Source organism: Pongo abelii, chromosome 19 (assembly GCF_028885655.2).
Source record: "Pongo abelii isolate AG06213 chromosome 19, NHGRI_mPonAbe1-v2.0_pri, whole genome shotgun sequence".
NCBI classification, from domain to species: Eukaryota; Metazoa; Chordata; class Mammalia; order Primates; family Hominidae; genus Pongo; species Pongo abelii.
Window position 1 is genome coordinate 36,714,793 of NC_072004.2, and position 27,948 is coordinate 36,742,740.

The window sequence follows — 27,948 nt, forward strand, 5'->3', positions numbered from 1 at the left end:
GAAATTTGGACCGCTTGTAGGAATTCGTTGGAAACGGGACAAACTCACACGAAAACGAGACAGAAGCATTCTCCCAAACTTCTCCGTGAGAAGTGAATTCAACCCACAGAGTTTAACGTTTCTTTTCATGGAGCAGTTTGGAAACACACTTTGTGCAGTATATGCAAGGGGTCATTGGGAAAGCTATGAGGCCTGTGTTCCAAACGTCTATATCTTCACATATAACCTAGAAAGAAGCATTCTCAGAAACTACATTGTGTTGGTTGCATTCAACTCACAGAGGGGAATATTCCTTTTGTTAGAGCAGTCCTGAAACACTGTTTTTTTATAATCTACAATTGGATATTTGCAGACCTCTCAGGCCTGTGGTGGGAAGGGAAATTTCTTCTCAAAACACCTATAGAGAAACATTCTCAGAAACCATTTTGTGATATGTGCATTCAACTCACAGAGTTGAACATTCCTTTTGTTGGAGCAGTTTTGAAACACTCTTTTTGTAGAATCTGCATGTGGATATTTGGACCACTTATAGGAATTTGCTGGAAACGGGATATCCTCACACAAAAGCGAGACAGAAGCATTCTCACAAACTCCTTTCTGATGTGTGCTCTCGACTCAGAGATGTGAACCTGACTTTTCATAGAGCAGTTTGGAAACACTCTTTTTCTAGGATCTGCAAGTGGACATTTGGAGCCCTTTGAGGCCTGTGCTGGAAAGGCAATATCTTCACGTAACAAGTAGACAGAAACATTCTCTGAAAGTTCTTGTTTTGTGTGCATTCAACTCACAGAGTTGAACATTCCTTTTGACAGAGAAATTTTGAAACACTCTTTTTATCGAATGCGCAAGTGGATATTTGGACCGCTTCTAGGAATTCGTTGGAAACGGGACACCCTCACACCAAAACAAGACAGAAGCGTTCTCACAGGCTTCTGTGTGATGTGAGCATTCAGCTCACAGAGCTGAACCTTTCTTTTGTTAGAGCAATTTTGAAACACTCTTTTTCTAGAATCGGCAAGTGGACATTTGGAGGGCTTTGAGGCCTGTGGTGGAAAGGAAATATCTTCACATCAAAACTAGACAGAAGCATTCTCTGAATCTTCTTTGTGCTGTGTGCATTCAACTCAAAGAGTTGAACACTCCTTTGAAGAGAGACATTTTGAAACACTCTTTTTGTAGAATCTGTAAGGGGAAATTTGCACCGCTTGTAGGAATTCGTTGGAAACGGGACAAACTCACACGAAAACTAGACAGAAGCATTCTCACAAACTTCTCTGTGAGAAGTGAATTCAACCCACAGAGTTTAACGTTTCTTTTCATGGAGCAGTTTGGAAACACACTTTTTGCAGTATATGCAAGTGGTCATTCGGAATGCTATGAGGCCTGTGTTTGAAAAGGCAATATCTTCACATATAACCTAGAAAGAATCATTATCAGAAACTACTTTTTGTTGGTTGCATTCAACTCACACAGGGGAATATTCCTTTTGTTAGAGCAGCCATGAAACACTGTTTTTTTATAATCTGCAATTGGACATTTGGAGAGCTCTGAGGCCTCAGGTGGGAAGGGAAATTTCTTCACAAAACACCTTGAGAGAAGCATTCTCAGAAACCGCTTTGTGATGTGTGCATTCAACTCACAGTGTTGAACATTCCTTTGCTTAGAGCAGTTTTGAAACACTCTTTTTGTAGAATCTGCATGTGGATATTTGGACCACTTATAGGCACTTGCTGGAAACGGGATATCCTCACACAAAAGCGAGACAGAAGCATTCTCACAAACTCCTTTCTGATGTGTGCTCTCAACTCAGAGATGTGAACCTGACTTTTCATAGAGCAGTTTGGAAACACTCTTTTTCTAGGATCTGCAAGTGGACATTTGGAGCCCTTTGAGGCCTGTGCTGGAAAGGCAATATCTTCACAGAACAAGTAGACAGAAACATTCTCTGAAACTTCTTGTTTTGTGTGCATTCAACTCACAGAGTTGAACATTCCTTTTGACAGAGAAATTTTGAAACACTCTTTTTATAGAATGCGCAAGGGGATATTTGGACCGCTGATAGGAATTTGCTGGAAACGGGATGTCCTCACACCAAAACGAGATAGAAGCATTCTCACAAACTACTTTGTGATGTGTGCTCTCAACTCAGAGATGTGAACCTGACTATTGATAGAGCAGTTTGGAAACACTCTTTTTCTAGGATCTGCAAGTGGACATTTGGAGCGCTTTCAGGCCTGTGCTGGAAAGGAAATATCTTCACATAACAAGTAGACAGAAGCATTCTCTGAAACTTCTTTGTGGTGTGTGCATTCAACTCCCAGAGTTGAACATTCCTCTTGACAGAGAAGTTTTGAAACACTCTTTTTATAGAATGTGCAAGTGGATATTTGGACCGCTTCTAGGAATTCGTTGGAAACGGGACACCCTCACACAAAAACAAGACAGAAGCGTTCTCACAAGCTTCTGTGTGATGTGAGCATTCAGCTCACAGTGCTGAACCTTTCTTTTGATAGAGCAATTTTGAACCACTCTTTTTCTGGAATCGGCAAGTGGACATTTGAGCGCTTTGAGGCCTGCGGTGGAAAGGAAATATCTTCACATCAAAACTAGACAGAAGCATTCTCTGAATCTTCTTTGTGGTGTGTGCATTCAACTCACAGAGTTGAACACTCCTCTTAACAGAGACATTTTGAAACACTCTTTTTGTAGGATCTGCAAGTGGAAATTTGGACCGCTTCCAAGAATTCATTGGAAAGGGACAAACTCACACGAAAACTAGACAAAAGCATTCTCACAAACTTCTCTGTGAGAAGTGAATTCAACCCACATAGTTTAACGTTTCTTTCCATGGAGCAGTTTGGAAACACACATTGTGCAGTATATGCAAGGGGTCATTCGGAAAGCTATGAGGCCTGTGTTCCAAAAGTCTATATCTTCACATATAACCTAGAAAGAAGCATTCTCAGAAACCACATTGTGTTGGTTGCCTTCAACTCACAGAGGGGAATATTCCTTTTGTTAGAGCAGCCATGAAACACTGTTTCTGTATAATCTGCAATTGGATATTTGCAGATCTCTGAGGCCTCTGGTGGGAAGGAAAATTTCTTCTCAAAACACCTATAGAGAAACATTCTCAGAAACCACTTTGTGATATGTGCATTCAACTCACAGAGTTGAACATTCCTTTTGTTAGAGCAGTTTTGAAGGACTCTTTTTGTAGAATCTGCATGTGGATATTTGGACCACTTATAGGAATTTGCTGGAAACGGGATATCCTCACACAAAAACGAGACAGAAGCATTCTCACAAACTCCCTTGTGATGTGTGCTCTCAACTCAGAGATGTGAAACTGACTATTGATAGAGCAGTTTGGAAACACTCTTTTTCTAGGATCTGCAAGTGGACATTTGGAGCACTTTGAGGCCTGTGCTGGAAAGGAAATATCTTCACATCAAAACTAGCCAGAAGCATTCTCTGAAACTTCTTTGTGGTGTGTGCATTCAACTCACAGAGTTCAACACTCCTTTTAACAGAGACATTATGAAACTCTCTTTTTGTGGAATCTGCAAGAGGAAATTTGGACCGCTTGTAGGAATTCGTTGGAAACGGGACAAACTCACACGAAAACTAGACAGAAGCATTCTCACAAACTTCTCCGTGAGAAGTGAATTCAACCCACAGAGTTTAACGTTTCTTTTCATGGAGCAGTTTGGAAACACACTTTGTGCAGTATATGCAAGGGGTCATTGGGAAAGCTATGAGGCCTGTGTTCCAAACGTCTATATCTTCACATATAACCTAGAAAGAAGCATTCTCAGAAACTACATTGTGTTGGTTGCATTCAACTCACAGAGGGGAATATTCCTTTTGTTAGAGCAGTCCTGAAACACTGTTTTTTCATAATCTACAATTGGATATTTGCAGACCTCTCAGGCCTGTGGTGGGAAGGGAAATTTCTTCTCAAAACACCTATAGAGAAACATTCTCAGAAACCATTTTGTGATATGTGCATTCAACTCACAGAGTTGAACATTCCTTTTGTTGGAGCAGTTTTGAAACACTCTTTTTGTAGAATCTGCATGTGGATATTTGGACCACTTATAGGAATTTGCTGGAAACGGGATATCCTCACACAAAAGCGAGACAGAAGCATTCTCACAAACTCCTTTCTGATGTGTGCTCTCGACTCAGAGATGTGAACCTGACTTTTCATAGAGCAGTTTGGAAACACTCTTTTTCTAGGATCTGCAAGTGGACATTTGGAGCCCTTTGAGGCCTGTGCTGGAAAGGCAATATCTTCACGTAACAAGTAGACAGAAACATTCTCTGAAAGTTCTTGTTTTGTGTGCATTCAACTCACAGAGTTGAACATTCCTTTTGACAGAGAAATTTTGAAACACTCTTTTTATCGAATGCGCAAGTGGATATTTGGACCGCTTCTAGGAATTCGTTGGAAACGGGACACCCTCACACCAAAACAAGACAGAAGCGTTCTCACAGGCTTCTGTGTGATGTGAGCATTCAGCTCACAGAGCTGAACCTTTCTTTTGTTAGAGCAATTTTGAAACACTCTTTTTCTAGAATCGGCAAGTGGACATTTGGAGGGCTTTGAGGCCTGTGGTGGAAAGGAAATATCTTCACATCAAAACTAGACAGAAGCATTCTCTGAATCTTCTTTGTGCTGTGTGCATTCAACTCAAAGAGTTGAACACTCCTTTGAAGAGAGACATTTTGAAACACTCTTTTTGTAGAATCTGTAAGGGGAAATTTGCACCGCTTGTAGGAATTCGTTGGAAACGGGACAAACTCACACGAAAACTAGACAGAAGCATTCTCACAAACTTCTCTGTGAGAAGTGAATTCAACCCACAGAGTTTAACGTTTCTTTTCATGGAGCAGTTTGGAAACACACTTTTTGCAGTATATGCAAGTGGTCATTCGGAATGCTGTGAGGCCTGTGTTTGAAAAGGCAATATCTTCACATATAACCTAGAAAGAATCATTATCAGAAACTACTTTTTGTTGGTTGCATTCAACTCACACAGGGGAATATTCCTTTTGTTAGAGCAGCCATGAAACACTGTTTTTTTATAATCTGCAATTGGACATTTGGAGAGCTCTGAGGCCTCAGGTGGGAAGGGAAATTTCTTCACAAAACACCTTGAGAGAAGCATTCTCAGAAACCGCTTTGTGATGTGTGCATTCAACTCACAGTGTTGAACATTCCTTTGCTTAGAGCAGTTTTGAAACACTCTTTTTGTAGAATCTGCATGTGGATATTTGGACCACTTATAGGCACTTGCTGGAAACGGGATATCCTCACACAAAAGCGAGACAGAAGCATTCTCACAAACTCCTTTCTGATGTGTGCTCTCAACTCAGAGATGTGAACCTGACTTTTCATAGAGCAGTTTGGAAACACTCTTTTTCTAGGATCTGCAAGTGGACATTTGGAGCCCTTTGAGGCCTGTGCTGGAAAGGCAATATCTTCACATAACAAGTAGACAGAAACATTCTCTGAAACTTCTTGTTTTGTGTGCATTCAACTCACAGAGTTGAACATTCCTTTTGACAGAGAAATTTTGAAACACTCTTTTTATAGAATGCGCAAGGGGATATTTGGACCGCTGATAGGAATTTGCTGGAAACGGGATGTCCTCACACCAAAACGAGATAGAAGCATTCTCACAAACTACTTTGTGATGTGTGCTCTCAACTCAGAGATGTGAACCTGACTATTGATAGAGCAGTTTGGAAACACTCTTTTTCTAGGATCTGCAAGTGGACATTTGGAGCGCTTTCAGGCCTGTGCTGGAAAGGAAATATCTTCACATAACAAGTAGACAGAAGCATTCTCTGAAACTTCTTTGTGGTGTGTGCATTCAACTCCCAGAGTTGAACATTCCTCTTGACAGAGAAGTTTTGAAACACTCTTTCTATAGAATGTGCAAGTGGATATTTGGACCGCTTCTAGGAATTCGTTGGAAACGGGACACCCTCACACAAAAACAAGACAGAAGCGTTCTCACAAGCTTCTGTGTGATGTGAGCATTCAGCTCACAGTGCTGAACCTTTCTTTTGATAGAGCAATTTTGAAACACTCTTTTTCTGGAATCGGCAAGTGGACATTTGAGCACTTTGAGGCCTGCGGTGGAAAGGAAATATCTTCACATCAAAACTAGACAGAAGCATTCTCTGAATCTTCTTTGTGGTGTGTGCATTCAACTCACAGAGTTGAACACTCCTCTTAACAGAGACATTTTGAAACACTCTTTTTGTAGGATCTGCATGTGGAAATTTGGACCGCTTCCAAGAATTCATTGGAAAGGGACAAACTCACACGAAAACTAGACAAAAGCATTCTCACAAACTTCTCTGTGAGAAGTGAATTCAACCCACATAGTTTAACGTTTCTTTCCATGGAGCAGTTTGGAAACACACATTGTGCAGTATATGCAAGGGGTCTTTCGGAAAGCTATGAGGCCTGTGTTCCAAAAGTCTATATCTTCGCATATAACCTAGAAAGAAGCATTCTCAGAAACCACATTGTGTTGGTTGCCTTCAACTCACAGAGGGGAATATTCCTTTTGTTAGAGCAGCCATGAAACACTGTTTCTGTATAATCTGCAATTGGATATTTGCAGATCTCTGAGGCCTCTGGTGGGAAGGAAAATTTCTTCTCAAAACACCTATAGAGAAACATTCTCAGAAACCACTTTGTGATATGTGCATTCAACTCACAGAGTTGAACATTCCTTTTGTTAGAGCAGTTTTGAAGGACTCTTTTTGTAGAATCTGCATGTGGATATTTGGACCACTTATAGGAATTTGCTGGAAACGGGATATCCTCACACAAAAACGAGACAGAAGCATTCTCACAAACTCCCTTGTGATGTGTGCTCTCAACTCAGAGATGTGAAACTGACTATTGATAGAGCAGTTTGGAAACACTCTTTTTCTAGGATCTGCAAGTGGACATTTGGAGCGCTTTGAGGCCTGTGCTGGAAAGGAAATATCTTCACATCAAAACTAGCCAGAAGCATTCTCTGAAACTTCTTTGTGGTGTGTGCATTCAACTCACAGAGTTCAACACTCCTTTTAACAGAGACATTTTGAAACTCTCTTTTTGTGGAATCTGCAAGAGGAAATTTGGACCGCTTGTAGGAATTCGTTGGAAACGGGACAAACTCACACGAAAACGAGACAGAAGCATTCTCCCAAACTTCTCCGTGAGAAGTGAATTCAACCCACAGAGTTTAACGTTTCTTTTCATGGAGCAGTTTGGAAACACACTTTGTGCAGTATATGCAAGGGGTCATTGGGAAAGCTATGAGGCCTGTGTTCCAAACGTCTATATCTTCACATATAACCTAGAAAGAAGCATTCTCAGAAACTACATTGTGTTGGTTGCATTCAACTCACAGAGGGGAATATTCCTTTTGTTAGAGCAGTCCTGAAACACTGTTTTTTTATAATCTACAATTGGATATTTGCAGACCTCTCAGGCCTGTGGTGGGAAGGGAAATTTCTTCTCAAAACACCTATAGAGAAACATTCTCAGAAACCATTTTGTGATATGTGCATTCAACTCACAGAGTTGAACATTCCTTTTGTTGGAGCAGTTTTGAAACACTCTTTTTGTAGAATCTGCATGTGGATATTTGGACCACTTATAGGAATTTGCTGGAAACGGGATATCCTCACACAAAAGCGAGACAGAAGCATTCTCACAAACTCCTTTCTGATGTGTGCTCTCGACTCAGAGATGTGAACCTGACTTTTCATAGAGCAGTTTGGAAACACTCTTTTTCTAGGATCTGCAAGTGGACATTTGGAGCCCTTTGAGGCCTGTGCTGGAAAGGCAATATCTTCACGTAACAAGTAGACAGAAACATTCTCTGAAAGTTCTTGTTTTGTGTGCATTCAACTCACAGAGTTGAACATTCCTTTTGACAGAGAAATTTTGAAACACTCTTTTTATCGAATGCGCAAGTGGATATTTGGACCGCTTCTAGGAATTCGTTGGAAACGGGACACCCTCACACCAAAACAAGACAGAAGCGTTCTCACAGGCTTCTGTGTGATGTGAGCATTCAGCTCACAGAGCTGAACCTTTCTTTTGTTAGAGCAATTTTGAAACACTCTTTTTCTAGAATCGGCAAGTGGACATTTGGAGGGCTTTGAGGCCTGTGGTGGAAAGGAAATATCTTCACATCAAAACTAGACAGAAGCATTCTCTGAATCTTCTTTGTGCTGTGTGCATTCAACTCAAAGAGTTGAACACTCCTTTGAAGAGAGACATTTTGAAACACTCTTTTTGTAGAATCTGTAAGGGGAAATTTGCACCGCTTGTAGGAATTCGTTGGAAACGGGACAAACTCACACGAAAACTAGACAGAAGCATTCTCACAAACTTCTCTGTGAGAAGTGAATTCAACCCACAGAGTTTAACGTTTCTTTTCATGGAGCAGTTTGGAAACACACTTTTTGCAGTATATGCAAGTGGTCATTCGGAATGCTGTGAGGCCTGTGTTTGAAAAGGCAATATCTTCACATATAACCTAGAAAGAATCATTATCAGAAACTACTTTTTGTTGGTTGCATTCAACTCACACAGGGGAATATTCCTTTTGTTAGAGCAGCCATGAAACACTGTTTTTTTATAATCTGCAATTGGACATTTGGAGAGCTCTGAGGCCTCAGGTGGGAAGGGAAATTTCTTCACAAAACACCTTGAGAGAAGCATTCTCAGAAACCGCTTTGTGATGTGTGCATTCAACTCACAGTGTTGAACATTCCTTTGCTTAGAGCAGTTTTGAAACACTCTTTTTGTAGAATCTGCATGTGGATATTTGGACCACTTATAGGCACTTGCTGGAAACGGGATATCCTCACACAAAAGCGAGACAGAAGCATTCTCACAAACTCCTTTCTGATGTGTGCTCTCAACTCAGAGATGTGAACCTGACTTTTCATAGAGCAGTTTGGAAACACTCTTTTTCTAGGATCTGCAAGTGGACATTTGGAGCCCTTTGAGGCCTGTGCTGGAAAGGCAATATCTTCACATAACAAGTAGACAGAAACATTCTCTGAAACTTCTTGTTTTGTGTGCATTCAACTCACAGAGTTGAACATTCCTTTTGACAGAGAAATTTTGAAACACTCTTTTTATAGAATGCGCAAGGGGATATTTGGACCGCTGATAGGAATTTGCTGGAAACGGGATGTCCTCACACCAAAACGAGATAGAAGCATTCTCACAAACTACTTTGTGATGTGTGCTCTCAACTCAGAGATGTGAACCTGACTATTGATAGAGCAGTTTGGAAACACTCTTTTTCTAGGATCTGCAAGTGGACATTTGGAGCGCTTTCAGGCCTGTGCTGGAAAGGAAATATCTTCACATAACAAGTAGACAGAAGCATTCTCTGAAACTTCTTTGTGGTGTGTGCATTCAACTCCCAGAGTTGAACATTCCTCTTGACAGAGAAGTTTTGAAACACTCTTTTTATAGAATGTGCAAGTGGATATTTGGACCGCTTCTAGGAATTCGTTGGAAACGGGACACCCTCACACAAAAACAAGACAGAAGCGTTCTCACAAGCTTCTGTGTGATGTGAGCATTCAGCTCACAGTGCTGAACCTTTCTTTTGATAGAGCAATTTTGAACCACTCTTTTTCTGGAATCGGCAAGTGGACATTTGAGCGCTTTGAGGCCTGCGGTGGAAAGGAAATATCTTCACATCAAAACTAGACAGAAGCATTCTCTGAATCTTCTTTGTGGTGTGTGCATTCAACTCACAGAGTTGAACACTCCTCTTAACAGAGACATTTTGAAACACTCTTTTTGTAGGATCTGCAAGTGGAAATTTGGACCGCTTCCAAGAATTCATTGGAAAGGGACAAACTCACACGAAAACTAGACAAAAGCATTCTCACAAACTTCTCTGTGAGAAGTGAATTCAACCCACATAGTTTAACGTTTCTTTCCATGGAGCAGTTTGGAAACACACATTGTGCAGTATATGCAAGGGGTCATTCGGAAAGCTATGAGGCCTGTGTTCCAAAAGTCTATATCTTCACATATAACCTAGAAAGAAGCATTCTCAGAAACCACATTGTGTTGGTTGCCTTCAACTCACAGAGGGGAATATTCCTTTTGTTAGAGCAGCCATGAAACACTGTTTCTGTATAATCTGCAATTGGATATTTGCAGATCTCTGAGGCCTCTGGTGGGAAGGAAAATTTCTTCTCAAAACACCTATAGAGAAACATTCTCAGAAACCACTTTGTGATATGTGCATTCAACTCACAGAGTTGAACATTCCTTTTGTTAGAGCAGTTTTGAAGGACTCTTTTTGTAGAATCTGCATGTGGATATTTGGACCACTTATAGGAATTTGCTGGAAACGGGATATCCTCACACAAAAACGAGACAGAAGCATTCTCACAAACTCCCTTGTGATGTGTGCTCTCAACTCAGAGATGTGAAACTGACTATTGATAGAGCAGTTTGGAAACACTCTTTTTCTAGGATCTGCAAGTGGACATTTGGAGCGCTTTGAGGCCTGTGCTGGAAAGGAAATATCTTCACATCAAAACTAGCCAGAAGCATTCTCTGAAACTTCTTTGTGGTGTGTGCATTCAACTCACAGAGTTCAACACTCCTTTTAACAGAGACATTTTGAAACTCTCTTTTTGTGGAATCTGCAAGAGGAAATTTGGACCGCTTGTAGGAATTCGTTGGAAACGGGACAAACTCACACGAAAACGAGACAGAAGCATTCTCCCAAACTTCTCCGTGAGAAGTGAATTCAACCCACAGAGTTTAACGTTTCTTTTCATGGAGCAGTTTGGAAACACACTTTGTGCAGTATATGCAAGGGGTCATTGGGAAAGCTATGAGGCCTGTGTTCCAAACGTCTATATCTTCACATATAACCTAGAAAGAAGCATTCTCAGAAACTACATTGTGTTGGTTGCATTCAACTCACAGAGGGGAATATTCCTTTTGTTAGAGCAGTCCTGAAACACTGTTTTTTTATAATCTACAATTGGATATTTGCAGACCTCTCAGGCCTGTGGTGGGAAGGGAAATTTCTTCTCAAAACACCTATAGAGAAACATTCTCAGAAACCATTTTGTGATATGTGCATTCAACTCACAGAGTTGAACATTCCTTTTGTTGGAGCAGTTTTGAAACACTCTTTTTGTAGAATCTGCATGTGGATATTTGGACCACTTATAGGAATTTGCTGGAAACGGGATATCCTCACACAAAAGCGAGACAGAAGCATTCTCACAAACTCCTTTCTGATGTGTGCTCTCGACTCAGAGATGTGAACCTGACTTTTCATAGAGCAGTTTGGAAACACTCTTTTTCTAGGATCTGCAAGTGGACATTTGGAGCCCTTTGAGGCCTGTGCTGGAAAGGCAATATCTTCACGTAACAAGTAGACAGAAACATTCTCTGAAAGTTCTTGTTTTGTGTGCATTCAACTCACAGAGTTGAACATTCCTTTTGACAGAGAAATTTTGAAACACTCTTTTTATCGAATGCGCAAGTGGATATTTGGACCGCTTCTAGGAATTCGTTGGAAACGGGACACCCTCACACCAAAACAAGACAGAAGCGTTCTCACAGGCTTCTGTGTGATGTGAGCATTCAGCTCACAGAGCTGAACCTTTCTTTTGTTAGAGCAATTTTGAAACACTCTTTTTCTAGAATCGGCAAGTGGACATTTGGAGGGCTTTGAGGCCTGTGGTGGAAAGGAAATATCTTCACATCAAAACTAGACAGAAGCATTCTCTGAATCTTCTTTGTGCTGTGTGCATTCAACTCAAAGAGTTGAACACTCCTTTGAAGAGAGACATTTTGAAACACTCTTTTTGTAGAATCTGTAAGGGGAAATTTGCACCGCTTGTAGGAATTCGTTGGAAACGGGACAAACTCACACGAAAACTAGACAGAAGCATTCTCACAAACTTCTCTGTGAGAAGTGAATTCAACCCACAGAGTTTAACGTTTCTTTTCATGGAGCAGTTTGGAAACACACTTTTTGCAGTATATGCAAGTGGTCATTCGGAATGCTATGAGGCCTGTGTTTGAAAAGGCAATATCTTCACATATAACCTAGAAAGAATCATTATCAGAAACTACTTTTTGTTGGTTGCATTCAACTCACACAGGGGAATATTCCTTTTGTTAGAGCAGCCATGAAACACTGTTTTTTTATAATCTGCAATTGGACATTTGGAGAGCTCTGAGGCCTCAGGTGGGAAGGGAAATTTCTTCACAAAACACCTTGAGAGAAGCATTCTCAGAAACCGCTTTGTGATGTGTGCATTCAACTCACAGTGTTGAACATTCCTTTGCTTAGAGCAGTTTTGAAACACTCTTTTTGTAGAATCTGCATGTGGATATTTGGACCACTTATAGGCACTTGCTGGAAACGGGATATCCTCACACAAAAGCGAGACAGAAGCATTCTCACAAACTCCTTTCTGATGTGTGCTCTCAACTCAGAGATGTGAACCTGACTTTTCATAGAGCAGTTTGGAAACACTCTTTTTCTAGGATCTGCAAGTGGACATTTGGAGCCCTTTGAGGCCTGTGCTGGAAAGGCAATATCTTCACATAACAAGTAGACAGAAACATTCTCTGAAACTTCTTGTTTTGTGTGCATTCAACTCACAGAGTTGAACATTCCTTTTGACAGAGAAATTTTGAAACACTCTTTTTATAGAATGCGCAAGGGGATATTTGGACCGCTGATAGGAATTTGCTGGAAACGGGATGTCCTCACACCAAAACGAGATAGAAGCATTCTCACAAACTACTTTGTGATGTGTGCTCTCAACTCAGAGATGTGAACCTGACTATTGATAGAGCAGTTTGGAAACACTCTTTTTCTAGGATCTGCAAGTGGACATTTGGAGCGCTTTCAGGCCTGTGCTGGAAAGGAAATATCTTCACATAACAAGTAGACAGAAGCATTCTCTGAAACTTCTTTGTGGTGTGTGCATTCAACTCCCAGAGTTGAACATTCCTCTTGACAGAGAAGTTTTGAAACACTCTTTTTATAGAATGTGCAAGTGGATATTTGGACCGCTTCTAGGAATTCGTTGGAAACGGGACACCCTCACACAAAAACAAGACAGAAGCGTTCTCACAAGCTTCTGTGTGATGTGAGCATTCAGCTCACAGTGCTGAACCTTTCTTTTGATAGAGCAATTTTGAACCACTCTTTTTCTGGAATCGGCAAGTGGACATTTGAGCGCTTTGAGGCCTGCGGTGGAAAGGAAATATCTTCACATCAAAACTAGACAGAAGCATTCTCTGAATCTTCTTTGTGGTGTGTGCATTCAACTCACAGAGTTGAACACTCCTCTTAACAGAGACATTTTGAAACACTCTTTTTGTAGGATCTGCAAGTGGAAATTTGGACCGCTTCCAAGAATTCATTGGAAAGGGACAAACTCACACGAAAACTAGACAAAAGCATTCTCACAAACTTCTCTGTGAGAAGTGAATTCAACCCACATAGTTTAACGTTTCTTTCCATGGAGCAGTTTGGAAACACACATTGTGCAGTATATGCAAGGGGTCATTCGGAAAGCTATGAGGCCTGTGTTCCAAAAGTCTATATCTTCACATATAACCTAGAAAGAAGCATTCTCAGAAACTACATTGTGTTGGTTGCCTTCAACTCACAGAGGGGAATATTCCTTTTGTTAGAGCAGCCATGAAACACTGTTTCTGTATAATCTGCAATTGGATATTTGCAGATCTCTGAGGCCTCTGGTGGGAAGGAAAATTTCTTCTCAAAACACCTATAGAGAAACATTCTCAGAAACCACTTTGTGATATGTGCATTCAACTCACAGAGTTGAACATTCCTTTTGTTAGAGCAGTTTTGAAGGACTCTTTTTGTAGAATCTGCATGTGGATATTTGGACCACTTATAGGAATTTGCTGGAAACGGGATATCCTCACACAAAAACGAGACAGAAGCATTCTCACAAACTCCCTTGTGATGTGTGCTCTCAACTCAGAGATGTGGAACTGACTATTGATACAGCAGTTTGGAAACACTCTTTTTCTAGGATCTGCAAGTGGACATTTGGAGCGCTTTGAGGCCTGTGCTGGAAAGGAAATATCTTCACATCAAAACTAGCCAGAAGCATTCTCTGAAACTTCTTTGTGGTGTGTGCATTCAACTCACAGAGTTCAACACTCCTTTTAACAGAGACATTTTGAAACTCTCTTTTTGTGGAATCTGCAAGAGGAAATTTGGACCGCTTGTAGGAATTCGTTGGAAACGGGACAAACTCACACGAAAACGAGACAGAAGCATTCTCCCAAACTTCTCCGTGAGAAGTGAATTCAACCCACAGAGTTTAACGTTTCTTTTCATGGAGCAGTTTGGAAACACACTTTGTGCAGTATATGCAAGGGGTCATTGGGAAAGCTATGAGGCCTGTGTTCCAAACGTCTATATCTTCACATATAACCTAGAAAGAAGCATTCTCAGAAACTACATTGTGTTGGTTGCATTCAACTCACAGAGGGGAATATTCCTTTTGTTAGAGCAGTCCTGAAACACTGTTTTTTTATAATCTACAATTGGATATTTGCAGACCTCTCAGGCCTGTGGTGGGAAGGGAAATTTCTTCTCAAAACACCTATAGAGAAACATTCTCAGAAACCATTTTGTGATATGTGCATTCAACTCACAGAGTTGAACATTCCTTTTGTTGGAGCAGTTTTGAAACACTCTTTTTGTAGAATCTGCATGTGGATATTTGGACCACTTATAGGAATTTGCTGGAAACGGGATATCCTCACACAAAAGCGAGACAGAAGCATTCTCACAAACTCCTTTCTGATGTGTGCTCTCGACTCAGAGATGTGAACCTGACTTTTCATAGAGCAGTTTGGAAACACTCTTTTTCTAGGATCTGCAAGTGGACATTTGGAGCCCTTTGAGGCCTGTGCTGGAAAGGCAATATCTTCACGTAACAAGTAGACAGAAACATTCTCTGAAAGTTCTTGTTTTGTGTGCATTCAACTCACAGAGTTGAACATTCCTTTTGACAGAGAAATTTTGAAACACTCTTTTTATCGAATGCGCAAGTGGATATTTGGACCGCTTCTAGGAATTCGTTGGAAACGGGACACCCTCACACCAAAACAAGACAGAAGCGTTCTCACAGGCTTCTGTGTGATGTGAGCATTCAGCTCACAGAGCTGAACCTTTCTTTTGTTAGAGCAATTTTGAAACACTCTTTTTCTAGAATCGGCAAGTGGACATTTGGAGGGCTTTGAGGCCTGTGGTGGAAAGGAAATATCTTCACATCAAAACTAGACAGAAGCATTCTCTGAATCTTCTTTGTGCTGTGTGCATTCAACTCAAAGAGTTGAACACTCCTTTGAAGAGAGACATTTTGAAACACTCTTTTTGTAGAATCTGTAAGGGGAAATTTGCACCGCTTGTAGGAATTCGTTGGAAACGGGACAAACTCACACGAAAACTAGACAGAAGCATTCTCACAAACTTCTCTGTGAGAAGTGAATTCAACCCACAGAGTTTAACGTTTCTTTTCATGGAGCAGTTTGGAAACACACTTTTTGCAGTATATGCAAGTGGTCATTCGGAATGCTATGAGGCCTGTGTTTGAAAAGGCAATATCTTCACATATAACCTAGAAAGAATCATTATCAGAAACTACTTTTTGTTGGTTGCATTCAACTCACACAGGGGAATATTCCTTTTGTTAGAGCAGCCATGAAACACTGTTTTTTTATAATCTGCAATTGGACATTTGGAGAGCTCTGAGGCCTCAGGTGGGAAGGGAAATTTCTTCACAAAACACCTTGAGAGAAGCATTCTCAGAAACCGCTTTGTGATGTGTGCATTCAACTCACAGTGTTGAACATTCCTTTGCTTAGAGCAGTTTTGAAACACTCTTTTTGTAGAATCTGCATGTGGATATTTGGACCACTTATAGGCACTTGCTGGAAACGGGATATCCTCACACAAAAGCGAGACAGAAGCATTCTCACAAACTCCTTTCTGATGTGTGCTCTCAACTCAGAGATGTGAACCTGACTTTTCATAGAGCAGTTTGGAAACACTCTTTTTCTAGGATCTGCAAGTGGACATTTGGAGCCCTTTGAGGCCTGTGCTGGAAAGGCAATATCTTCACAGAACAAGTAGACAGAAACATTCTCTGAAACTTCTTGTTTTGTGTGCATTCAACTCACAGAGTTGAACATTCCTTTTGACAGAGAAATTTTGAAACACTCTTTTTATAGAATGCGCAAGGGGATATTTGGACCGCTGATAGGAATTTGCTGGAAACGGGATGTCCTCACACCAAAACGAGATAGAAGCATTCTCACAAACTACTTTGTGATGTGTGCTCTCAACTCAGAGATGTGAACCTGACTATTGATAGAGCAGTTTGGAAACACTCTTTTTCTAGGATCTGCAAGTGGACATTTGGAGCGCTTTCAGGCCTGTGCTGGAAAGGAAATATCTTCACATAACAAGTAGACAGAAGCATTCTCTGAAACTTCTTTGTGGTGTGTGCATTCAACTCCCAGAGTTGAACATTCCTCTTGACAGAGAAGTTTTGAAACACTCTTTTTATAGAATGTGCAAGTGGATATTTGGACCGCTTCTAGGAATTCGTTGGAAACGGGACACCCTCACACAAAAACAAGACAGAAGCGTTCTCACAAGCTTCTGTGTGATGTGAGCATTCAGCTCACAGTGCTGAACCTTTCTTTTGATAGAGCAATTTTGAACCACTCTTTTTCTGGAATCGGCAAGTGGACATTTGAGCGCTTTGAGGCCTGCGGTGGAAAGGAAATATCTTCACATCAAAACTAGACAGAAGCATTCTCTGAATCTTCTTTGTGGTGTGTGCATTCAACTCACAGAGTTGAACACTCCTCTTAACAGAGACATTTTGAAACACTCTTTTTGTAGGATCTGCAAGTGGAAATTTGGACCGCTTCCAAGAATTCATTGGAAAGGGACAAACTCACACGAAAACTAGACAAAAGCATTCTCACAAACTTCTCTGTGAGAAGTGAATTCAACCCACATAGTTTAACGTTTCTTTCCATGGAGCAGTTTGGAAACACACATTGTGCAGTATATGCAAGGGGTCATTCGGAAAGCTATGAGGCCTGTGTTCCAAAAGTCTATATCTTCACATATAACCTAGAAAGAAGCATTCTCAGAAACCACATTGTGTTGGTTGCCTTCAACTCACAGAGGGGAATATTCCTTTTGTTAGAGCAGCCATGAAACACTGTTTCTGTATAATCTGCAATTGGATATTTGCAGATCTCTGAGGCCTCTGGTGGGAAGGAAAATTTCTTCTCAAAACACCTATAGAGAAACATTCTCAGAAACCACTTTGTGATATGTGCATTCAACTCACATAGTTGAACATTCGTTTTGTTAGAGCAGTTTTGAAGGACTCTTTTTGTAGAATCTGCATGTGGATATTTGGACCACTTATAGGAATTTGCTGGAAACGGGATATCCTCACACAAAAACGAGACAGAAGCATTCTCACAAACTCCCTTGTGATGTGTGCTCTCAACTCAGAGATGTGAAACTGACTATTGATACAGCAGTTTGGAAACACTCTTTTTCTAGGATCTGCAAGTGGACATTTGGAGCGCTTTGAGGCCTGTGCTGGAAAGGAAATATCTTCACATCAAAACTAGCCAGAAGCATTCTCTGAAACTTCTTTGTGGTGTGTGCATTCAACTCACAGAGTTCAACACTCCTTTTAACAGAGACATTTTGAAACTCTCTTTTTGTGGAATCTGCAAGAGGAAATTTGGACCGCTTGTAGGAATTCGTTGGAAACGGGACAAACTCACACGAAAACGAGACAGAAGCATTCTCCCAAACTTCTCCGTGAGAAGTGAATTCAACCCACAGAGTTTAACGTTTCTTTTCATGGAGCAGTTTGGAAACACACTTTGTGCAGTATATGCAAGGGGTCATTGGGAAAGCTATGAGGCCAGTGTTCCAAACGTCTATATCTTCACATATAACCTAGAAAGAAGCATTCTCAGAAACTACATTGTGTTGGTTGCATTCAACTCACAGAGGGGAATATTCCTTTTGTTAGAGCAGTCCTGAAACACTGTTTTTTTATAATCTACAATTGGATATTTGCAGACCTCTCAGGCCTGTGGTGGGAAGGGAAATTTCTTCTCAAAACACCTATAGAGAAACATTCTCAGAAACCATTTTGTGATATGTGCATTCAACTCACAGAGTTGAACATTCCTTTTGTTGGAGCAGTTTTGAAACACTCTTTTTGTAGAATCTGCATGTGGATATTTGGACCACTTATAGGAATTTGCTGGAAACGGGATATCCTCACACAAAAGCGAGACAGAAGCATTCTCACAAACTCCTTTCTGATGTGTGCTCTCGACTCAGAGATGTGAACCTGACTTTTCATAGAGCAGTTTGGAAACACTCTTTTTCTAGGATCTGCAAGTGGACATTTGGAGCCCTTTGAGGCCTGTGCTGGAAAGGCAATATCTTCACGTAACAAGTAGACAGAAACATTCTCTGAAAGTTCTTGTTTTGTGTGCATTCAAGTCACAGAGTTGAACATTCCTTTTGACAGAGAAATTTTGAAACACTCTTTTTATCGAATGCGCAAGTGGATATTTGGACCGCTTCTAGGAATTCGTTGGAAACGGGACACCCTCACACCAAAACAAGACAGAAGCGTTCTCACAGGCTTCTGTGTGATGTGAGCATTCAGCTCACGGAGCTGAACCTTTCTTTTGTTAGAGCAATTTTGAAACACTCTTTTTCTAGAATCGGCAAGTGGACATTTGGAGGGCTTTGAGGCCTGTGGCGGAAAGGAAATATCTTCACATCAAAACTAGACAGAAGCATTCTCTGAATCTTCTTTGTGCTGTGTGCATTCAACTCAAAGAGTTGAACACTCCTTTGAAGAGAGACATTTTGAAACACTCTTTTTGTAGAATCTGTAAGGGGAAATTTGCACCGCTTCTAGGAATTCGTTGGAAACGGGACAAACTCACACGAAAACTAGACAGAAGCATTCTCACAAACTTCTCTGTGAGAAGTGAATTCAACCCACAGAGTTTAACGTTTCTTTTCATGGAGCAGTTTGGAAACACACTTTTTGCAGTATATGCAAGTGGTCATTCGGAATGCTATGAGGCCTGTGTTTGAAAAGGCAATATCTTCACATATAACCTAGAAAGAATCATTATCAGAAACTACTTTTTGTTGGTTGCATTCAACTCACACAGGGGAATATTCCTTTTGTTAGAGCAGCCATGAAACACTGTTTTTTTATAATCTGCAATTGGACATTTGGAGAGCTCTGAGGCCTCAGGTGGGAAGGGAAATTTCTTCACAAAACACCTTGAGAGAAGCATTCTCAGAAACCGCTTTGTGATGTGTGCATTCAACTCACAGTGTTGAACATTCCTTTGCTTAGAGCAGTTTTGAAACACTCTTTTTGTAGAATCTGCATGTGGATATTTGGACCACTTATAGGCACTTGCTGGAAACGGGATATCCTCACACAAAAGCGAGACAGAAGCATTCTCACAAACTCCTTTCTGATGTGTGCTCTCAACTCAGAGATGTGAACCTGACTTTTCATAGAGCAGTTTGGAAACACTCTTTTTCTAGGATCTGCAAGTGGACATTTGGAGCCCTTTGAGGCCTGTGCTGGAAAGGCAATATCTTCACAGAACAAGTAGACAGAAACATTCTCTGAAACTTCTTGCTTTGTGTGCATTCAACTCACAGAGTTGAACATTCCTTTTGACAGAGAAATTTTGAAACACTCTTTTTATAGAATGCGCAAGGGGATATTTGGACCGCTGATAGGAATTTGCTGGAAACGGGATGTCCTCACACCAAAACGAGATAGAAGCATTCTCACAAACTACTTTGTGATGTGTGCTCTCAACTCAGAGATGTGAACCTGACTATTGATAGAGCAGTTTGGAAACACTCTTTTTCTAGGATCTGCAAGTGGACATTTGGAGCGCTTTCAGGCCTGTGCTGGAAAGGAAATATCTTCACATAACAAGTAGACAGAAGCATTCTCTGAAACTTCTTTGTGGTGTGTGCATTCAACTCCCAGAGTTGAACATTCCTCTTGACAGAGAAGTTTTGAAACACTCTTTTTATAGAATGTGCAAGTGGATATTTGGACCGCTTCTAGGAATTCGTTGGAAACGGGACACCCTCACACAAAAACAAGACAGAAGCGTTCTCACAAGCTTCTGTGTGATGTGAGCATTCAGCTCACAGTGCTGAACCTTTCTTTTGATAGAGCAATTTTGAACCACTCTTTTTCTGGAATCGGCAAGTGGACATTTGAGCGCTTTGAGGCCTGCGGTGGAAAGGAAATATCTTCACATCAAAACTAGACAGAAGCATTCTCTGAATCTTCTTTGTGGTGTGTGCATTCAACTCACAGAGTTGAACACTCCTCTTAACAGAGACATTTTGAAACACTCTTTTTGTAGGATCTGCAAGTGGAAATTTGGACCGCTTCCAAGAATTCATTGGAAAGGGACAAACTCACACGAAAACTAGACAAAAGCATTCTCACAAACTTCTCTGTGAGAAGTGAATTCAACCCACATAGTTTAACGTTTCTTTCCATGGAGCAGTTTGGAAACACACATTGTGCAGTATATGCAAGGGGTCATTCGGAAAGCTATGAGGCCTGTGTTCCAAAAGTCTATATCTTCACATATAACCTAGAAAGAAGCATTCTCAGAAACCACATTGTGTTGGTTGCCTTCAACTCACAGAGGGGAATATTCCTTTTGTTAGAGCAGCCATGAAACACTGTTTCTGTATAATCTGCAATTGGATATTTGCAGATCTCTGAGGCCTCTGGTGGGAAGGAAAATTTCTTCTCAAAACACCTATAGAGAAACATTCTCAGAAACCACTTTGTGATATGTGCATTCAACTCACAGAGTTGAACATTCCTTTTGTTAGAGCAGTTTTGAAGGACTCTTTTTGTAGAATCTGCATGTGGATATTTGGACCACTTATAGGAATTTGCTGGAAACGGGATATCCTCACACAAAAACGAGACAGAAGCATTCTCACAAACTCCCTTGTGATGTGTGCTCTCAACTCAGAGATGTGAAACTGACTATTGATAGAGCAGTTTGGAAACACTCTTTTTCTAGGATCTGCAAGTGGACATTTGGAGCGCTTTGAGGCCTGTGCTGGAAAGGAAATATCTTCCCATCAAAACTAGCCAGAAGCATTCTCTGAAACTTCTTTGTGGTGTGTGCATTCAACTCACAGAGTTCAACACTCCTTTTAACAGAGACATTTTGAAACTCTCTTTTTGTGGAATCTGCAAGAGGAAATTTGGACCGCTTGTAGGAATTCGTTGGAAACGGGACAAACTCACACGAAAACGAGACAGAAGCATTCTCCCAAACTTCTCCGTGAGAAGTGAATTCAACCCACAGAGTTTAACGTTTCTTTTCATGGAGCAGTTTGGAAACACACTTTGTGCAGTATATGCAAGGGGTCATTGGGAAAGCTATGAGGCCTGTGTTCCAAACGTCTATATCTTCACATATAACCTAGAAAGAAGCATTCTCAGAAACTACATTGTGTTGGTTGCATTCAACTCACAGAGGGGAATATTCCTTTTGTTAGAGCAGTCCTGAAACACTGTTTTTTTATAATCTACAATTGGATATTTGCAGACCTCTCAGGCCTGTGGTGGGAAGGGAAATTTCTTCTCAAAACACCTATAGAGAAACATTCTCAGAAACCATTTTGTGATATGTGCATTCAACTCACAGAGTTGAACATTCCTTTTGTTGGAGCAGTTTTGAAACACTCTTTTTGTAGAATCTGCATGTGGATATTTGGACCACTTATAGGAATTTGCTGGAAACGGGATATCCTCACACAAAAGCGAGACAGAAGCATTCTCACAAACTCCTTTCTGATGTGTGCTCTCGACTCAGAGATGTGAACCTGACTTTTCATAGAGCAGTTTGGAAACACTCTTTTTCTAGGATCTGCAAGTGGACATTTGGAGCCCTTTGAGGCCTGTGCTGGAAAGGCAATATCTTCACGTAACAAGTAGACAGAAACATTCTCTGAAAGTTCTTGTTTTGTGTGCATTCAACTCACAGAGTTGAACATTCCTTTTGACAGAGAAATTTTGAAACACTCTTTTTATCGAATGCGCAAGTGGATATTTGGACCGCTTCTAGGAATTCGTTGGAAACGGGACACCCTCACACCAAAACAAGACAGAAGCGTTCTCACAGGCTTCTGTGTGATGTGAGCATTCAGCTCACAGAGCTGAACCTTTCTTTTGTTAGAGCAATTTTGAAACACTCTTTTTCTAGAATCGGCAAGTGGACATTTGGAGGGCTTTGAGGCCTGTGGTGGAAAGGAAATATCTTCACATCAAAACTAGACAGAAGCATTCTCTGAATCTTCTTTGTGCTGTGTGCATTCAACTCAAAGAGTTGAACACTCCTTTGAAGAGAGACATTTTGAAACACTCTTTTTGTAGAATCTGTAAGGGGAAATTTGCACCGCTTGTAGGAATTCGTTGGAAACGGGACAAACTCACACGAAAACTAGACAGAAGCATTCTCACAAACTTCTCTGTGAGAAGTGAATTCAACCCACAGAGTTTAACGTTTCTTTTCATGGAGCAGTTTGGAAACACACTTTTTGCAGTATATGCAAGTGGTCATTCGGAATGCTATGAGGCCTGTGTTTGAAAAGGCAATATCTTCACATATAACCTAGAAAGAATCATTATCAGAAACTGCTTTTTGTTGGTTGCATTCAACTCACACAGGGGAATATTCCTTTTGTTAGAGCAGCCATGAAACACTGTTTTTTTATAATCTGCAATTGGACATTTGGAGAGCTCTGAGGCCTCAGGTGGGAAGGGAAATTTCTTCACAAAACACCTTGAGAGAAGCATTCTCAGAAACCGCTTTGTGATGTGTGCATTCAACTCACAGTGTTGAACATTCCTTTGCTTAGAGCAGTTTTGAAACACTCTTTTTGTAGAATCTGCATGTGGATATTTGGACCACTTATAGGCACTTGCTGGAAACGGGATATCCTCACACAAAAGCGAGACAGAAGCATTCTCACAAACTCCTTTCTGATGTGTGCTCTCAACTCAGAGATGTGAACCTGACTTTTCATAGAGCAGTTTGGAAACACTCTTTTTCTAGGATCTGCAAGTGGACATTTGGAGCCCTTTGAGGCCTGTGCTGGAAAGGCAATATCTTCACAGAACAAGTAGACAGAAACATTCTCTGAAACTTCTTGTTTTGTGTGCATTCAACTCACAGAGTTGAACATTCCTTTTGACAGAGAAATTTTGAAACACTCTTTTTATAGAATGCGCAAGGGGATATTTGGACCGCTGATAGGAATTTGCTGGAAACGGGATGTCCTCACACCAAAACGAGATAGAAGCATTCTCACAAACTACTTTGTGATGTGTGCTCTCAACTCAGAGATGTGAACCTGACTATTGATAGAGCAGTTTGGAAACACTCTTTTTCTAGGATCTGCAAGTGGACATTTGGAGCGCTTTCAGGCCTGTGCTGGAAAGGAAATATCTTCACATAACAAGTAGACAGAAGCATTCTCTGAAACTTCTTTGTGGTGTGTGCATTCAACTCCCAGAGTTGAACATTCCTCTTGACAGAGAAGTTTTGAAACACTCTTTTTATAGAATGTGCAAGTGGATATTTGGACCGCTTCTAGGAATTCGTTGGAAACGGGACACCCTCACACAAAAACAAGACAGAAGCGTTCTCACAAGCTTCTGTGTGATGTGAGCATTCAGCTCACAGTGCTGAACCTTTCTTTTGATAGAGCAATTTTGAACCACTCTTTTTCTGGAATCGGCAAGTGGACATTTGAGCGCTTTGAGGCCTGCGGTGGAAAGGAAATATCTTCACATCAAAACTAGACAGAAGCATTCTCTGAATCTTCTTTGTGGTGTGTGCATTCAACTCACAGAGTTGAACACTCCTCTTAACAGAGACATTTTGAAACACTCTTTTTGTAGGATCTGCAAGTGGAAATTTGGACCGCTTCCAAGAATTCATTGGAAAGGGACAAACTCACACGAAAACTAGACAAAAGCATTCTCACAAACTTCTCTGTGAGAAGTGAATTCAACCCACATAGTTTAACGTTTCTTTCCATGGAGCAGTTTGGAAACACACATTGTGCAGTATATGCAAGGGGTCATTCGGAAAGCTATGAGGCCTGTGTTCCAAAAGTCTATATCTTCACATATAACCTAGAAAGAAGCATTCTCAGAAACCACATTGTGTTGGTTGCCTTCAACTCACAGAGGGGAATATTCCTTTTGTTAGAGCAGCCATGAAACACTGTTTCTGTATAATCTGCAATTGGATATTTGCAGATCTCTGAGGCCTCTGGTGGGAAGGAAAATTTCTTCTCAAAACACCTATAGAGAAACATTCTCAGAAACCACTTTGTGATATGTGCATTCAACTCACAGAGTTGAACATTCCTTTTGTTAGAGCAGTTTTGAAGGACTCTTTTTGTAGAATCTGCATGTGGATATTTGGACCACTTATAGGAATTTGCTGGAAACGGGATATCCTCACACAAAAACGAGACAGAAGCATTCTCACAAACTCCCTTGTGATGTGTGCTCTCAACTCAGAGATGTGAAACTGACTATTGATAGAGCAGTTTGGAAACACTCTTTTTCTAGGATCTGCAAGTGGACATTTGGAGCGCTTTGAGGCCTGTGCTGGAAAGGAAATATCTTCCCATCAAAACTAGCCAGAAGCATTCTCTGAAACTTCTTTGTGGTGTGTGCATTCAACTCACAGAGTTCAACACTCCTTTTAACAGAGACATTTTGAAACTCTCTTTTTGTGGAATCTGCAAGAGGAAATTTGGACCGCTTGTAGGAATTCGTTGGAAACGGGACAAACTCACACGAAAACGAGACAGAAGCATTCTCCCAAACTTCTCCGTGAGAAGTGAATTCAACCCACAGAGTTTAACGTTTCTTTTCATGGAGCAGTTTGGAAACACACTTTGTGCAGTATATGCAAGGGGTCATTGGGAAAGCTATGAGGCCTGTGTTCCAAACGTCTATATCTTCACATATAACCTAGAAAGAAGCATTCTCAGAAACTACATTGTGTTGGTTGCATTCAACTCACAGAGGGGAATATTCCTTTTGTTAGAGCAGTCCTGAAACACTGTTTTTTTATAATCTACAATTGGATATTTGCAGACCTCTCAGGCCTGTGGTGGGAAGGGAAATTTCTTCTCAAAACACCTATAGAGAAACATTCTCAGAAACCATTTTGTGATATGTGCATTCAACTCACAGAGTTGAACATTCCTTTTGTTGGAGCAGTTTTGAAACACTCTTTTTGTAGAATCTGCATGTGGATATTTGGACCACTTATAGGAATTTGCTGGAAACGGGATATCCTCACACAAAAGCGAGACAGAAGCATTCTCACAAACTCCTTTCTGATGTGTGCTCTCGACTCAGAGATGTGAACCTGACTTTTCATAGAGCAGTTTGGAAACACTCTTTTTCTAGGATCTGCAAGTGGACATTTGGAGCCCTTTGAGGCCTGTGCTGGAAAGGCAATATCTTCACGTAACAAGTAGACAGAAACATTCTCTGAAAGTTCTTGTTTTGTGTGCATTCAACTCACAGAGTTGAACATTCCTTTTGACAGAGAAATTTTGAAACACTCTTTTTATCGAATGCGCAAGTGGATATTTGGACCGCTTCTAGGAATTCGTTGGAAACGGGACACCCTCACACCAAAACAAGACAGAAGCGTTCTCACAGGCTTCTGTGTGATGTGAGCATTCAGCTCACAGAGCTGAACCTTTCTTTTGTTAGAGCAATTTTGAAACACTCTTTTTCTAGAATCGGCAAGTGGACATTTGGAGGGCTTTGAGGCCTGTGGTGGAAAGGAAATATCTTCACATCAAAACTAGACAGAAGCATTCTCTGAATCTTCTTTGTGCTGTGTGCATTCAACTCAAAGAGTTGAACACTCCTTTGAAGAGAGACATTTTGAAACACTCTTTTTGTAGAATCTGTAAGGGGAAATTTGCACCGCTTGTAGGAATTCGTTGGAAACGGGACAAACTCACACGAAAACTAGACAGAAGCATTCTCACAAACTTCTCTGTGAGAAGTGAATTCAACCCACAGAGTTTAACGTTTCTTTTCATGGAGCAGTTTGGAAACACACTTTTTGCAGTATATGCAAGTGGTCATTCGGAATGCTATGAGGCCTGTGTTTGAAAAGGCAATATCTTCACATATAACCTAGAAAGAATCATTATCAGAAACTGCTTTTTGTTGGTTGCATTCAACTCACACAGGGGAATATTCCTTTTGTTAGAGCAGCCATGAAACACTGTTTTTTTATAATCTGCAATTGGACATTTGGAGAGCTCTGAGGCCTCAGGTGGGAAGGGAAATTTCTTCACAAAACACCTTGAGAGAAGCATTCTCAGAAACCGCTTTGTGATGTGTGCATTCAACTCACAGTGTTGAACATTCCTTTGCTTAGAGCAGTTTTGAAACACTCTTTTTGTAGAATCTGCATGTGGATATTTGGACCACTTATAGGCACTTGCTGGAAACGGGATATCCTCACACAAAAGCGAGACAGAAGCATTCTCACAAACTCCTTTCTGATGTGTGCTCTCAACTCAGAGATGTGAACCTGACTTTTCATAGAGCAGTTTGGAAACACTCTTTTTCTAGGATCTGCAAGTGGACATTTGGAGCCCTTTGAGGCCTGTGCTGGAAAGGCAATATCTTCACAGAACAAGTAGACAGAAACATTCTCTGAAACTTCTTGTTTTGTGTGCATTCAACTCACAGAGTTGAACATTCCTTTTGACAGAGAAATTTTGAAACACTCTTTTTATAGAATGCGCAAGGGGATATTTGGACCGCTGATAGGAATTTGCTGGAAACGGGATGTCCTCACACCAAAACGAGATAGAAGCATTCTCACAAACTACTTTGTGATGTGTGCTCTCAACTCAGAGATGTGAACCTGACTATTGATAGAGCAGTTTGGAAACACTCTTTTTCTAGGATCTGCAAGTGGACATTTGGAGCGCTTTCAGGCCTGTGCTGGAAAGGAAATATCTTCACATAACAAGTAGACAGAAGCATTCTCTGAAACTTCTTTGTGGTGTGTGCATTCAACTCCCAGAGTTGAACATTCCTCTTGACAGAGAAGTTTTGAAACACTCTTTTTATAGAATGTGCAAGTGGATATTTGGACCGCTTCTAGGAATTCGTTGGAAACGGGACACCCTCACACAAAAACAAGACAGAAGCGTTCTCACAAGCTTCTGTGTGATGTGAGCATTCAGCTCACAGTGCTGAACCTTTCTTTTGATAGAGCAATTTTGAACCACTCTTTTTCTGGAATCGGCAAGTGGACATTTGAGCGCTTTGAGGCCTGCGGTGGAAAGGAAATATCTTCACATCAAAACTAGACAGAAGCATTCTCTGAATCTTCTTTGTGGTGTGTGCATTCAACTCACAGAGTTGAACACTCCTCTTAACAGAGACATTTTGAAACACTCTTTTTGTAGGATCTGCAAGTGGAAATTTGGACCGCTTCCAAGAATTCATTGGAAAGGGACAAACTCACACGAAAACTAGACAAAAGCATTCTCACAAACTTCTCTGTGAGAAGTGAATTCAACCCACATAGTTTAACGTTTCTTTCCATGGAGCAGTTTGGAAACACACATTGTGCAGTATATGCAAGGGGTCATTCGGAAAGCTATGAGGCCTGTGTTCCAAAAGTCTATATCTTCACATATA